Source organism: Pipistrellus kuhlii, unplaced genomic scaffold (genome assembly GCF_014108245.1).
Source record: "Pipistrellus kuhlii isolate mPipKuh1 unplaced genomic scaffold, mPipKuh1.p scaffold_m20_p_3, whole genome shotgun sequence".
Lineage (NCBI taxonomy): Eukaryota > Metazoa > Chordata > Mammalia > Chiroptera > Vespertilionidae > Pipistrellus > Pipistrellus kuhlii.
The window spans coordinates 149207689-149221080 of NW_023425529.1; the positions used below are offsets into that span (position 1 = coordinate 149207689).

General features: G+C 36.3%; 1 protein-coding gene and 1 non-coding gene across 2 annotated transcripts in view; one reads left to right on the forward strand and one right to left on the reverse strand.

Annotated features, from left to right (window-relative positions):
• Positions 1-13392, forward strand: part of HS6ST3 (heparan sulfate 6-O-sulfotransferase 3) — a 682367-nt gene that overhangs the window by 566920 nt on the left and 102055 nt on the right. The window lies entirely within an intron of this gene.
• Positions 1351-1456, reverse strand: LOC118730966. Its single transcript, XR_004991691.1, has one exon. It is a non-coding gene; the product is annotated as a U6 spliceosomal RNA (small nuclear RNA).

Here is a 13392-nt window from a genome sequence, read left to right on the forward strand (position 1 = left end):
TTGGAATTCAATATGTTGAACTCAACAAGATAACAGGCTCATCCCAGCAAGAGCATACGGTGCCTATTGTTCCAGGGTGAAGATTGAGGGGTGGTGTTTTGCAGCAAAAGAATGAGAGAAAGAAGTAGCCACCAACACTGCATCATGATACTGTGAGAATGTCAAATAATCATATTTTCAGAATTAAGAAATGTTGGCTTACCATCCAAATCAATCAAGGTGACTATTTCATATGTTGATAGGCAATTGTTGGATAGTTCCCCACAGTTTCTCGTCACTCTTAGCCACTAAAGGCTTTCCATGAATCTGATGCAAATTCTAGTCTACAGCATCCTCTCTCTCCCCACACAGCCAGTACATTTAAAGGATTCAGCAGATCATATTGAAATTTTCAAAACAGTAAAATTTCAAATATTATTTTTAGAGAAAATTATCTCGAAATGACTCCTCAAAATCCATTTGAGGATATAAAAAGGATGCACCAGCTTTCCTTGTTTGGTACCACAACTTTACTGTTGTGAAATGTCGTCTTTTTCTGTGATAAATTTTCTTGGCCTGTTTTGGATGTGATGTTGATGGGATATTTTCAGAATTCTACATCTGTCCCAAGCTACAAAGAAACATTTATAATCATCAGTTTGTAGACCTTCTTATTATAGGAGTTTTAAATATAGGCTCTAAATATTCTACATCTTTTAAAACCATTGATCGTCATTGATCAAATAAAACTAAACAGCTTTTGAGTCTCTTTGGATCCCTTGCATAAATACATATTGAGGTGCTGTTTTAAATGTCCATTAGATCTTAACATTTCTCTTTAGAGCCATTACCATTTATCATATGGCTGTAAATATAGATTCAAGGATGTTTAAAACACACATTATTTACCCAGCAAGGCTTAATGGCTCCAATAGATGCATTAGAACTCGTTTATAACTCCTTTCTAAGAATACATTGTGAACACCTCCCATATATGAATTTTATTTCATACCAAGGGATGAGATTATGCTACTGAGTAATTTACACAATGTTTTAAATGAAAAAAATATTTTTCAAAGCATGCACATTCAACAATTTTGTGACTTTGTAAAAATAATTTGTTTGGGGTAGTGCTTTTGTAGAAATAGCCAACCATGGTTTTACTGAAGCACTTTTAAAACAAAAAGGTAAAAGAGAATTCATTTTTTAAAATTTATCTTTATTATTGAAAATATTACAGATATCCCTTTTTTTACTCCCCATTGACCTCCTCTACCCCACCCCCCTGCCCAAGGTGTTTTTTGAACTAATTATCTGTGTCCACGGGTTATGCATTTATGCATATAAGTTCTTTGGTTAATCTCTTCCTGCAAAAATCTGGAATGCTTCACAAATTTGCATGTCATTCTTATGAAGGGGCCATACTAATCTTCTCTGTATGTTCCAATTTTAGTATATGTGTTGCCAAAGCCAATACAAAAAGGGAAAATTCTTTACCTTTAAGGTAAAAAAAGATTAGATTTTTTATTTTTATTAATATTTATTATTTCAAAGTTAACCTATATATTGGTTAAAATAATTATTTCAGAAGACCTAATGATTACTGGAACAGAACAAATAGCCTAGGCACCTCCTTCACATGCATAGAAACTTGATGACAGAGGTAGCATATAAACCAGTGAAGGAAAGAATGGGCTAATCAATAAGTGATGCCAGGATAACTAGTTATCCACAAGGACATCATTAGACCCTTACCTTACACTGGGCCCCAGATAGTTTCCATGTGGATTAAAGAATTAAATGTGAAAATGAAAAACTTAAAAAAAAATAAGAGAAAATATCAGAGACTATTTTATGACTTCTGGGTAGGGAGAGATTTCTTAATCTACCTCATCACCTTTCAAGGCAGAGATAGATAAATCAGGATATATTAAATATGCATAATACCTATATAAAAATATATCACAAACCAAGTAGAAAGTAAAATCTGGAAAAATATTTGAAATGTATCTTACAATAAAGGATTAGTGTCCTGAGTATATAGATAATTTCTGCCTATTACCAAGAAAAACAACAGAATTCAAAAGTGAGTAAAGGGTACAAGTAGAATAATCACAAAAAAGGAAACTCAGATATCTGACCAACATATGAAAAGATGCTCTCCCTTCCTGATGACTAGGTCTAGGCAGAATGAAGCAAAGCAATGCCATTTTACCTTATCAAGTATGCAAAATTAATATGTTTGAGAATGCCAACAGTTGGAAAGATTGTGAAGCAACAGCAACTCTCATGTATGGCTGGTAGGAATTTTAATTAACATCACTGCGTTAGATGTAATATGTTGGCAAGAACAACCCTTACACATGTGTATTAATACACAAGTAGATTTATATGGCTATTCATAATTGTTTACTAGGATAATAGTTTTTATTTGGAAACAGCCAAGTCTCCATTAATGGAAAGATTAATAAACAAATTGTAGAATAATCATAAAATGCAAATCTCATTTGGCTAAATATACTTAATACCAAAACAAACAAATATCTGAAATGGAGTAGAGCAATATATATCAAATAAATATTGTTGAAGGAAATATTGGCAAACTGATAATTTGAAGTTTGAAAACATGCTAAATAAGACCATGAATGTATGGATTTATCCCTATAAAAGGAAAAACAAAACATTCAAGGGAATGAAACACCTTCAAGCTAGCCTTTCATTTATGGATGGACCAAAGACAATGGATGAGAGAGGTACATTGGGTTCTTCAATTGTATGTCACTTGTTTTATTTTTTTTTAATGTTAGCATTTTTTTATTTAGAAAATATCTAGAGCAAATATGAAATAATACTGAATTTGATAAAGCTAGGTGTACTTGGATGTTTATTATGTTATTATCTAATTTTTCAATTCTTGAAATATTTTTAAATTTATTTTTAAATTTTAAAAAGTATAGCATAGTTTCCTTTCCAACTCTTTTCCATTCCTTGCATCACTTCCCAGAGGCAACATTATTAACTACCTTCAGCTATTCCTTCTAGCAGTTACTGCTGTGTCTCTAGTTAAGGTAAAAACTCTAATTGAAATATTATCTATCCCCCAGGATGAAAGTCAATGATTGTGCTCGCTTATACCACTTACCACCTTTCCTCCACAGTTTTACAATATAGTTATATCAAGATGTTCAATTTCTCTATTGGCTTGCATTAACTTTTAAGAAACATGTTATACTTAAACCTTGTTCCATCAGGTATAGATAGCTTCTTGCTCCTCTTATTTCTAAGATGGGTTCCTCTTCCCATTCTTCACTCTTTTGCCTCTGAATTGTTTTCTTTTGTGCTTTTACATTATTCAGATCAATAACATCTACATTCTGTTCCATAATCATAATCAAATTTTCTGGACTCTGAGCTAATTCTAAAAGATCAAAATCAGTGAGGAATATTTATATTATTGTCATTATTTAATGTAGGTTAAAATAGACCCAAGCAGTGAATCATAGTTTCATTTCCTTCTCAGATTGCTTTTCCTGGAAATTTTAATTGCTTTTGTTTCTTGAATTACCCACCATTATTATTTTTTTGAGTTGTTCAAATGTTCCATAATTTCAAGCATTCCATTTGTGGGGCTGATGTGATTAGGAAAGATTTTTTTTTTAAGTAGTAATGAATCTGGACAGATAACTAAATTACCTCACAGAAGTCAAAAGCCTAGGAGAAAGAAACTACTTGAAAGCATAACCCATCATCATGAAATGACTTATTAAAATTATTTTTTTAATCTTTGGCATTATATTAAACTAGGGTTTAAATTTTTTTGAAAGAAATAACAACCAGGTGTACAACATAACTTCTCTCTCTAGCAATAACCAAGAGAGTATACTTGATCTGGACTCACCACCAAATCCTCTTCCTGACATGTCACTGAGTAATTTCAATTAATACTTAATCCAAAATGATTGCAATGACATCTTTGTGTCAGTCTGTCTATGTGTATCAGTTTGATGTTGCTGTGTTACAAATTATCACAAGTTTAGCTCAGAGCTCTGTAGGCAGAAGTCTGGGTGGATTTAGGTTCTATATGCAGGGGCTCACAAGACCAAAACCAAGGTGTGAACCAGGCTGGATTGTTACCTAGAGGTTCTGAGAAAAAATCTGATTCCAAAGTAACTCAGAAGATCAACAGAATTCTGTTTCTAGTGGTTTTAGGAATGAAGCCCCATTGCTGGTTGTCAGCTAGGGGTTACTGTCTGTTCCTTGCAGCCACCTGTAGTCTGCTCATGTGTCCCACTTCATCTTTAACCTTCAAATTTATACTCTTCTGCTATCAGCTGAAGAAAGCTCTCTGCTTTAGAGAGTTTACGTGATTAGATCAAACCCAGATAGGGCATTAATTACATCTGCAAAATTCCTTAAAGCAGCACCTAAGTTAGTGCTTAAGTGAATAACCAGGATAGGAGAATCTTGGGGGTGGGGACATCTTTAGAATTTTGTCTGCAACTTTATCACCTTCTTCCTTCCCTCTTTCCTCCCTTCTTTCTTCTTTCCTATCTACCTATCTACCTTCCTAATCTAGCTATCACCTATCTGACTAGCATCTATCTATTGTAGCTTTCCATGTAAATATTGTATATACCTATCTCTTTGCCATTTTATTTCTGTTCTTATTCCAGAAAGGACACGGATGGTCCAGACTTTTTGAACACAGCATATAATAAAACTCAAGTAAAAAGAAGAAGAAAATATGAGTAAAGATAGCAAGTTCTCTTGACCCCTCCATTAGTGTGGGTAAGTGGGCCAAGTAGAAGAGCAAGTAAATGTTAGCCACAAAGATAGTGAACTGACACCATATTGTAATGCCTGGTGTCACTTTCCTTCATCCAATGAGCCTGACTTTTGGATCCAACAGCAAAATCCAAAGTCTAATCCAAAGCATGGAGCTCTGGTGGGAAATTAGAAGTTGAACAGCATACAGCATAGGAATATCTAGTTCTTTATGTGTGGGAAGTCATTAAATATCCAGGAGTAATTTGTAAGCAGTGTACATCAATCAATTTTTGAATCCATAAATCTGAAAAACATGTAATCAAGAAAGAGAGAGTGCAGTTTAATACAGTAGGGATAATAAATTAGCAGACATTTGGTTCTGTCCAAAATATCCACAGAGACATTTAGTCCATGCCAAATGGTTCTACGTATTTGGTTCTGTCAAAGACAACCAGGCTTAGAAAGCATCCCAGGGTTCAAAATTATTTATAATTTTTATTTTTAGGACTAATACATTGAAATTATTATCATGTTTTATTCGGTAATTGGGCTGTGGCTGTATTGCCAATAATAACTTTGTTTGCCTTGATGGCCTACTGGTAATGGCACATGATCAAGGACATTTTGGCATGGGCCAAATGTCTCCATGTATGTTTTGGATAGTATTAAATACCAAGGACCTTTTGTAATGGACCAGGTGGACATTTTGGAGAGGACCAAATATCCTACAAGGGGGACACATGTATGGCAGATCACGTTTCTGCTGTCCAATTGCATGAAGCAAATTTCTCACAATGCATATTATGAACTAGTGTTTAGGTAGCAAAATGGGACTGCATTGGCCCTTCTATCATACAAGTGATAGATTATGCTTCCAGAGGGAGCGAGTACTGCAGAGAATCAAGTGTCTAGGCTTCATAAGCGTGAAATACCATATTTCTCAGGCTTTTTTTTTCCCCTCAGATTTTTTCCTTCCTAATACTTTTTGAGAGTATACCACATTCTACATGTTTTTACATAGAAAATGCCACTTAATGTGTTTTGCAGAGTAATAAAAGAAAGAGATAAGGAAGGATATGTAACATATTACATGGCTGTTAGCTATTAAGTATTGAGCAAGATGCCTTTCACATTTCATTTTATTTAATCCTCAGTACTTCATGAGGTAGGCCATATTGCTTTCATTTCAATGAACAAGGAATCACTGGCATCCCACTACAGTGGTGGATTTGGACTTAACCCTAGTGTGCGTCCCCCAGGACTTCTGATGGGAAGATGTCAGAAGGAGGATCTCAGAGAAGTGCTTTAGAGGTTACACATCTGTGGGTCAAATTTCATGATTTAATATTATTATTAGCTGTACGCTATTTAGTTTTCCTCCTTTCCTCTCCCTTTTTGTGCTTAATTTATTAAAATGGTTACTGTATAATTTATTTTCATAAGCTTTAAAAAATTACTAGATGGTTAAAATAGACTTGTAGGCCAATCTTAAATGGGGTGGGAGGGGCACAAGGTGGGGTGGGCAAAGATGTTTTGCTATAAACAAAGCAAATGCACTTTGGGTGTGTTTTGGTTTTTTTCTGGGGCTAGAGGGGGGGGGGGGTTGAGATGTCCCTGTAGATTAGTTCCAGAATGGTTGTCATTATATATTGTATTAATAGGCATGATTGACTCTTGTAAAGGGACGTTAGTAGCTGCTGAAGGATCTGTTTGCAACCCCATGTACAATTTCCAGTTTTTTGTAAGTGTCAGCGAGAGAGACATTTGATTCTTGTGTTTGTATCTCCTTTTTATGGTTGCTGTACTGACCCATGTCTTTTTGGAAGGGGTGAAAATAGATTTGAAATAAAAATGTTTAGAAATTAAATAAAAAATAAAAATATGACAAAATACAAGGAGAGGCATGATATTCAAATGTTAACATATGGCAGATAAAACATACAATGCCCCTGCTCTGCAAAATAAAGTGATGGTAACAAACCTACTCCACCCAGGGATCCCCATCTCAAGCTCTACCTCCCTCTTCTCAGCCTTCCATACTCAACCAGTCATTCAATCTGGAGGTTTTCTAAATTCCTAGTCTTGGTCAGCTTTCTAGCCACATATTCACATAGAACCCTATAGCTCTTGTTACAATGACAAAAGGTCCATTGCACGAAATTTATACACAGGGGGATGGGGGTATCCCTCAATCCAGCCTGTACCCTCTCCAATCTGGGACCCCTAGAGGGATGTCCAACTGCCCATTTAGGCTTAATCTACGGGCAGTCAGACATCCCTCTCACAATCCAGGACTGCTGGCTCCCAACTGCTTGCCTGCCTGCCTTCCTGATTGCCCCTAACTGCTTCTGCCTGCCAGCCTGATCACCCCCTAACCACTCCCCTGCCAGCCTGATTGCTCCTAACTGCTCTCCCCTTAAGGCCTGGTCACCCCTTACTGTCCTTCCCTGAAGGCCTGGTCATGCTAACTGCCCTCCCCTGCAGGCCTGGTCACCCCTAACTACCTTTCCCTGCAGGCTTGATCACCCCCAACTTCCATCCCTTACAAGCCTGGCCACTCCCTACTGCCCTCCCCTGCTGACCTGATAACCCACAACTGCCCTCCCCTGCTGGCCATCTTGTGTCCACATGGGGCAGCCATCTTTGACTACATGGGGACAGCCATATTGTGTGTTGGAATGACAGTCAATTTGCATCTTACTCTTTTATTAGATAGGATTGAGGCCTGGTGCACAGGTGGGAGCCAATTGGTTTGCCGTGAAGGGTATCCTGAATTAGGATGGGGGTTCCCTGGGGCATGGGGTGGCCTGGGTGAGGTACCTGTGGTGGTTTGCAAGCTGGACACACCCTCCCAGCAACCCAAGCAGAGACCCTGACATCAGAGACTTATTTATTTTTCAAATTGAAACTTTGTAACCTTTAGCGTAGGCCTGTGCTAGCCAGTGGGTACAGGAAGCTTGGCTTCTTTTATTTCCAAGGAAACCCAATCCTCCTATTTGCTCCCTGGCTGCAGCCATCTTGGTTGGGTTAATTTGCATGATCTCTCCTGATTCGCTAGTGACATGGCTTATGGGTGTGGCAGAGTGATGGTTAATTTGCATATTACTCTTTTATTAGCTAGGCTTATTAAAAAGTAGTTTGTGTCATTAATTTTGTTTAATGTCTATCTCCTTTGCCAGATTTAAATTCCACAAGAGCGACAAAGATAGTTTCTCACCATTATACCTGTAGTCATTATATGACTCTTTGAACCTACAAATAAATTCCAGGTTAGATCATTTTTGTGGAGACCTCAGATCAAAGTTTTCCTTATGCCTCTATTTAATCGAAGAGTAGCCTGAAATTATAAGACATGCTGTCATGTTGTTAAGGAATTATTCCCTACTGTGATTTCTCTTTGACACAAATCAAGATTTTTTTACAAATATATTATGTAACCAACAACAAAAAAAGGAGAGATGAAAAAATAAATTAGATGCTGGCTTCTATAACTACCAATTTCAAATTTTAGGGATCATATAAATAGCTGTACAGCTTGGTGATTTACTGTTCAAATAAATATTGTAAGCTTGAATTTATGACATTTACCTAGCTTCATAAAAATTTCTCTTTAATCTTTTTTACATAGGGAGATGTAATAAGAGATTTAATTTGAATTTAAAAAAATTGAATAACAACTGATATAACTTCCAAAAAAATAATGGTGGGCACAGAAGAGGCTCTAATTAAATTGTGTTAAATGGAAGAATGAATGAGTGCTACATTTGGTTTTATGGACTGAATGTGCTCCCTCCAAGATGTTAATGATGAAATCCTACCCTTCAATGTGATGGTTTTAGGAAGTGGAGTCATTGGGAGGTAATTAGGGTTAAATGAGGTCATGCGGGTAGAGTCCTCATAAATGGGTTTGGTGCCCTTACAAGAGACAGGAGAGAGCTTGCTTCCTCTCTGCTTTCCACCATATGAGGACATAATGAGAACTCAGCAGTCTGCAACCCAGAGAAGACCCCACCAGATCTGACCATGATCTCAAGCTTTAATATCCAAATCTGTGAGAATACATTCATGTTGATAAACTACCTAGTCTATGGTACTTTGGTACAGCAGTCCAAACTGATGAAGGCATTTTGGAAATGCCTACACATTAGTCCTTGTGTGGCTACTACTTCCATGTTACTCATCAGCCATCTCTGTCCTCCTTTCTCTTTCATTTTTATCCCCTTCTCTCCATCCAGCTACATCTTTCTTTAAATAGTGAAGCTTTTTAGTAAAAAGCTTTGGTAAAGGTTCACCTTTAAAAAGATACTTATTACTTTAAGAAATAGCCTAGATATATACCATCCAAATTTCTCTATAAAAATCTTTTCTGTAAAAATGGCAAATAAGAAGCTCCTATTTGAAGAAACCAGAAAATGTGAGAGCAATTTTCTTCTTGGTTTAAAGACAGTAGAAAAAGCAAAGGAGAGACTTTCCTTTTATGTTTTTTTGTTAATGTTTGTGTTTTGACTTTTAACATTATTAGGGTTTTCATAAATATTTGAACCCTGTGGAAATAATCTCATCAACATTCTATTTCTAGGTCTATAAAGCAATTACATGCTGGAAAGTGCTATTTTATTGTAATAAAAAGGAGAGTATTGGTGATATGTGGTTTGTGGTTTATTAAAGCCAGCTTGCTTAGACTTTAAAATGAGTAATTGCCAACATAATTACTGGTTTACATTATATGATCTGCACTCAGCTTTTCCCCTGAATCAGTCTTTCTACAGGTTTATGGTGCTTTTGCTTGTAGGACTAAAGTAAATGTAGTTGAATTATTCAGCATCTATGGTGTTACCTATACCTGTGAGTCTGCCTTCCACAAAGTGGTCCAAGAGATTATGTGAGTTTAGTCCAGAACAAGAATACCCACAGACTCTTGAAAGCTTTGAGATCCCAGTCTCTCTGATACTCTCAGAGTCTCTTCCTTCTCTCCTGTGTGCTGAAGGTCTCACACCTTCCCAAACAGCCACATTGCTTCTTGACTCACAGATGCACTCTCCAACTCTGGCTGACAAATTGGAGGAGTGTATATTTGGGGCCCCACGTGCCAAAGGATCTGACTCATCTGTTTTTCCCTCTTCCTCCTCCTTCCTACCTTCCACACATTGATAAAAGTCACAGGGCTTCTGGAAGAGCCCTAGATTTACTTCCTACAGTGTATATTGGTTCTGAGACCCAGTGGTCACTCATGTAAACTGCTTCATATGAAATTTGGTTTATTCTACTTTTATTTCAGACAAGTAGGTTATAAGCTCTACAAAACCACAGTTATCTTCCTCCCTTTTGTATTACTCATAGCAACTTGCATACAATAGGTGGTAATGAAATATGGAAGGAGGGACTAATCTCAAAAGATGGGTCTGCATGGCTTGAAGCTGCCCCATCCCCCACCCTCAAGAGCACCCAGAGAGATCAAGCTGGAGAGGCATGCATCCATCTTCATACTATCCTTAGGTTTGGCATTCTATTTATTCTGCCTTTTTGGAGTTTGTGGGGTCAGGAACAAAATGAACTAAGAGGGACCACTCCTATGTTCCCCCTAATTTATTTTCAGGTGAGCTAGTATAGCTGTTTAGCTATGGTAATTATCACTGAAGAACCCATTGATACCCTCTTTCATTGCTATTTCATCGTCCATTGCTGTTATCCTCATCCTGATGTATTTATTAAAAGGCAAGAAGTACTGTGAAAGGAAATTTCTTCTATTGATGAAAAGCAATATAGAAATAAGGAAGGTTTTGTTTTGTTTATAATCCTCCTATTTTGATAGGCCTTTGGCTTCTGAGATGATGACTTAGATGTGCCTTGTAGAATTTTGGAATTTGCTGCTCATATAGGAAATAGTGTATTGTGTCATTCTAATCGTGGGTTTAAGGGTGTCATTAAAAGAACAACTCACATTAGCACATCTTCATGTTCTTTCTTCATTACATATATTTTGTAAGAGTTCAATGAAAGACTATGTAATGATAACCCCTGCAGGAGCTGAAGAAAAACTATACAATTTATGAAATGACACATGGTGAGCTGATAGTGGAGACCTAGGAACTGTGAATTAACAAGCAGACTCTGCAGAAAGTTTAAATTCTTCAAAACCCTCTCAAGGCTGATTGCTATATACCGAGGCTAATGATAATTCTTCTTGTTGAAGAACAAGGTGTTTATGTGTTTTTATGGTACATATCATCTGAGTGCCAGGTGCTTAGACATATTATTTCAGAACAAGACAGCATTTTTATATCTTGATCTACTTAATGACCTCATATTTGCCTCTGCTGGTGATTTGTGTTCCAGTCAGGAGTCTTCGGGGATTAACCACACGAAAATGTTGTCTCTGAGGAAGATGTTTCTACAACCAAATTGAACTAAGCTAATTAGAATATTAGCATAAATCACAATATTTATCTAATAATAATGTCTAAGAAATTTATATCCTGGGGAAATTTACAGACATATTCTTTTTATGGAAGAAAACACATCTCAGGTCTTCATTTACTGAGCTAAAGGCAAATGAGCCAATATGGCCATGGACTAGTAATAAGATATTACACATTTATGAATTTTCCAGTCATCCCCATGTATTTTCACAGATATTACCTCATTGATTTTCAATAGAAAAAAAATTTATAGTCTATATTACCTTATCTGAATTCTTAGAATGAAAGTTCTCTCTTAAATAAAAAGTTTCAGACTTTTGAAGGTAGTACTATATATGTATGTACTATATAGTACTACCTTCAAATATCATGTATTATATTGCATTCAGGGTTTGTATAGTTATCACTGTAGTCAAGCTCATTAATATTACTGCAGTGAAACTTCTGAATAGTCACACAGAATAAGTTAAATAATAAAAACAAAGAATCTCACATCAGCTTAAATTAAATTTTGCCAATAAATTATTTAGGGAGAAAAATTGGTTTTCAGGAATTGGGGATTTGGTATATATGTAAGGGACTCTGAACTTAAACAAAATAGACGTTAAAAACCCAGATTTTCACTAACAAAGGCAAAAAAATATTTCATGGATATTACTTATTAATTTCATATTAAAAACAAACAAACAAAATTATTAATAAGCTATTCTGTGTGTGTGTGTTTTTAATACAATTTAAATAATTTTACTTGGGTCTCCCGCCTCCTTTTTGCATTCACATTTATGCTTTCCTCACCATTTTCTCCCCCAGAGTCACAACTCTTAAATTTCCATTTTATTTATTTATTTATTTAATCTTTATTGTTGAGGTTATTACAGATGTCCCTTTTTTCCCCTCCACCTCCATAGCTCCCCTTCATCCAATTCCTACCCTGCCCCAGGTCCTTGCCACCCTATTGTCTGTGTCCATATGTAATGCATGTATGCATACAAGATCTTTGTCTAATCTCTTCCTGCCCCCACCTTCTTCCTTCTGAGAATTATCATTCTGTTTCATTTCCATGCTCATGATTCACCCGTTTATTCTGTTCATCAGATTTTTTTTATTCATTTGATATTTAGATTCATTTTTTAGATTCAATTGACAGATGTGCATTTGTTGCCACTTTGTTATTCATATTTTAAAAATATATTTTATTGATTTTTTACAGAGAGGAAGGGAGAGGGATAGAGAGTTAGAAACATTGATAAGAGAGAAACATCAATCAGCTGCCTCCTGCACATCCCCCACTTGGAATGTGCCCACAACCAAGGTACATGCCACTGACTGGAATCAAACCTGGGACTCCTGAGTCCTCAGGCTGATGCTCTATCCACTGAGCCAAATTGGTTTTGGCTGTTATTCATATTTTTTATCTTTATAATTTTCTCCTCTTAAAGAATACTGTTCAGCATTTCATATAATACTGGTTTTCTGGTGATGAACTCCTTTAGCTATTTCTTGTCTGTGAAGCTCTTTTGCTGACCTTTCTGTAATTTAATTTACTTGAAACTTTAATTCTAAATGATAGCTTCACTGGATAGAATAATCTTGGTTGTAGGTTCTTGCTATTCATCACTTTGAATATTTCTTGCCACCCCCTTCTGGCCTGCATAGTTTCTGTTGAGAAACCAGCTGGCATTTGTATGGGCACTCCCTTGTAAGTAACTAAATGTTTTTCTCTTACTGCTTTTAAGATTCTTTCTTTGTCTTTAGCCCTTGGCATTTTAACTATGATGTGTCTTGGTGTGGTCCTCTTTGGGTTCCTCTTGTTTGTCTTGTAAGTCTACACTGAGTGTGATCTCTGAATGCATAATAATCTGGCCACTCAGTGTATGTCCTATATAATAAAAGGCTGATATGAAAATTGTCCCCTCAACCAGGAGTTTGACCAGCAGCAGGCCAGCCAACCTCTCATGTCCCCTCCCCATGTCCAGGCTGGCTGGACCCCACCCATGCATGAATTCATGCAACGGGCCTCTAATATATAAAGGCCACTCAGTATATTTTGAATACCAGATAGGAGAAGTTTTCTGTCTTTATTTTTTTAAATATGTTTTCAATATCTTGATCTTTCTCTTTTCTTGGAACCCCCCATAATTTGGATGTTGTTATGCTTGAAGTTGTCCCAGAGGCTTCTTACACTATTTTCTTTTTTTTCTTTTTTTTATTCTTTTTTCTTTTTGCT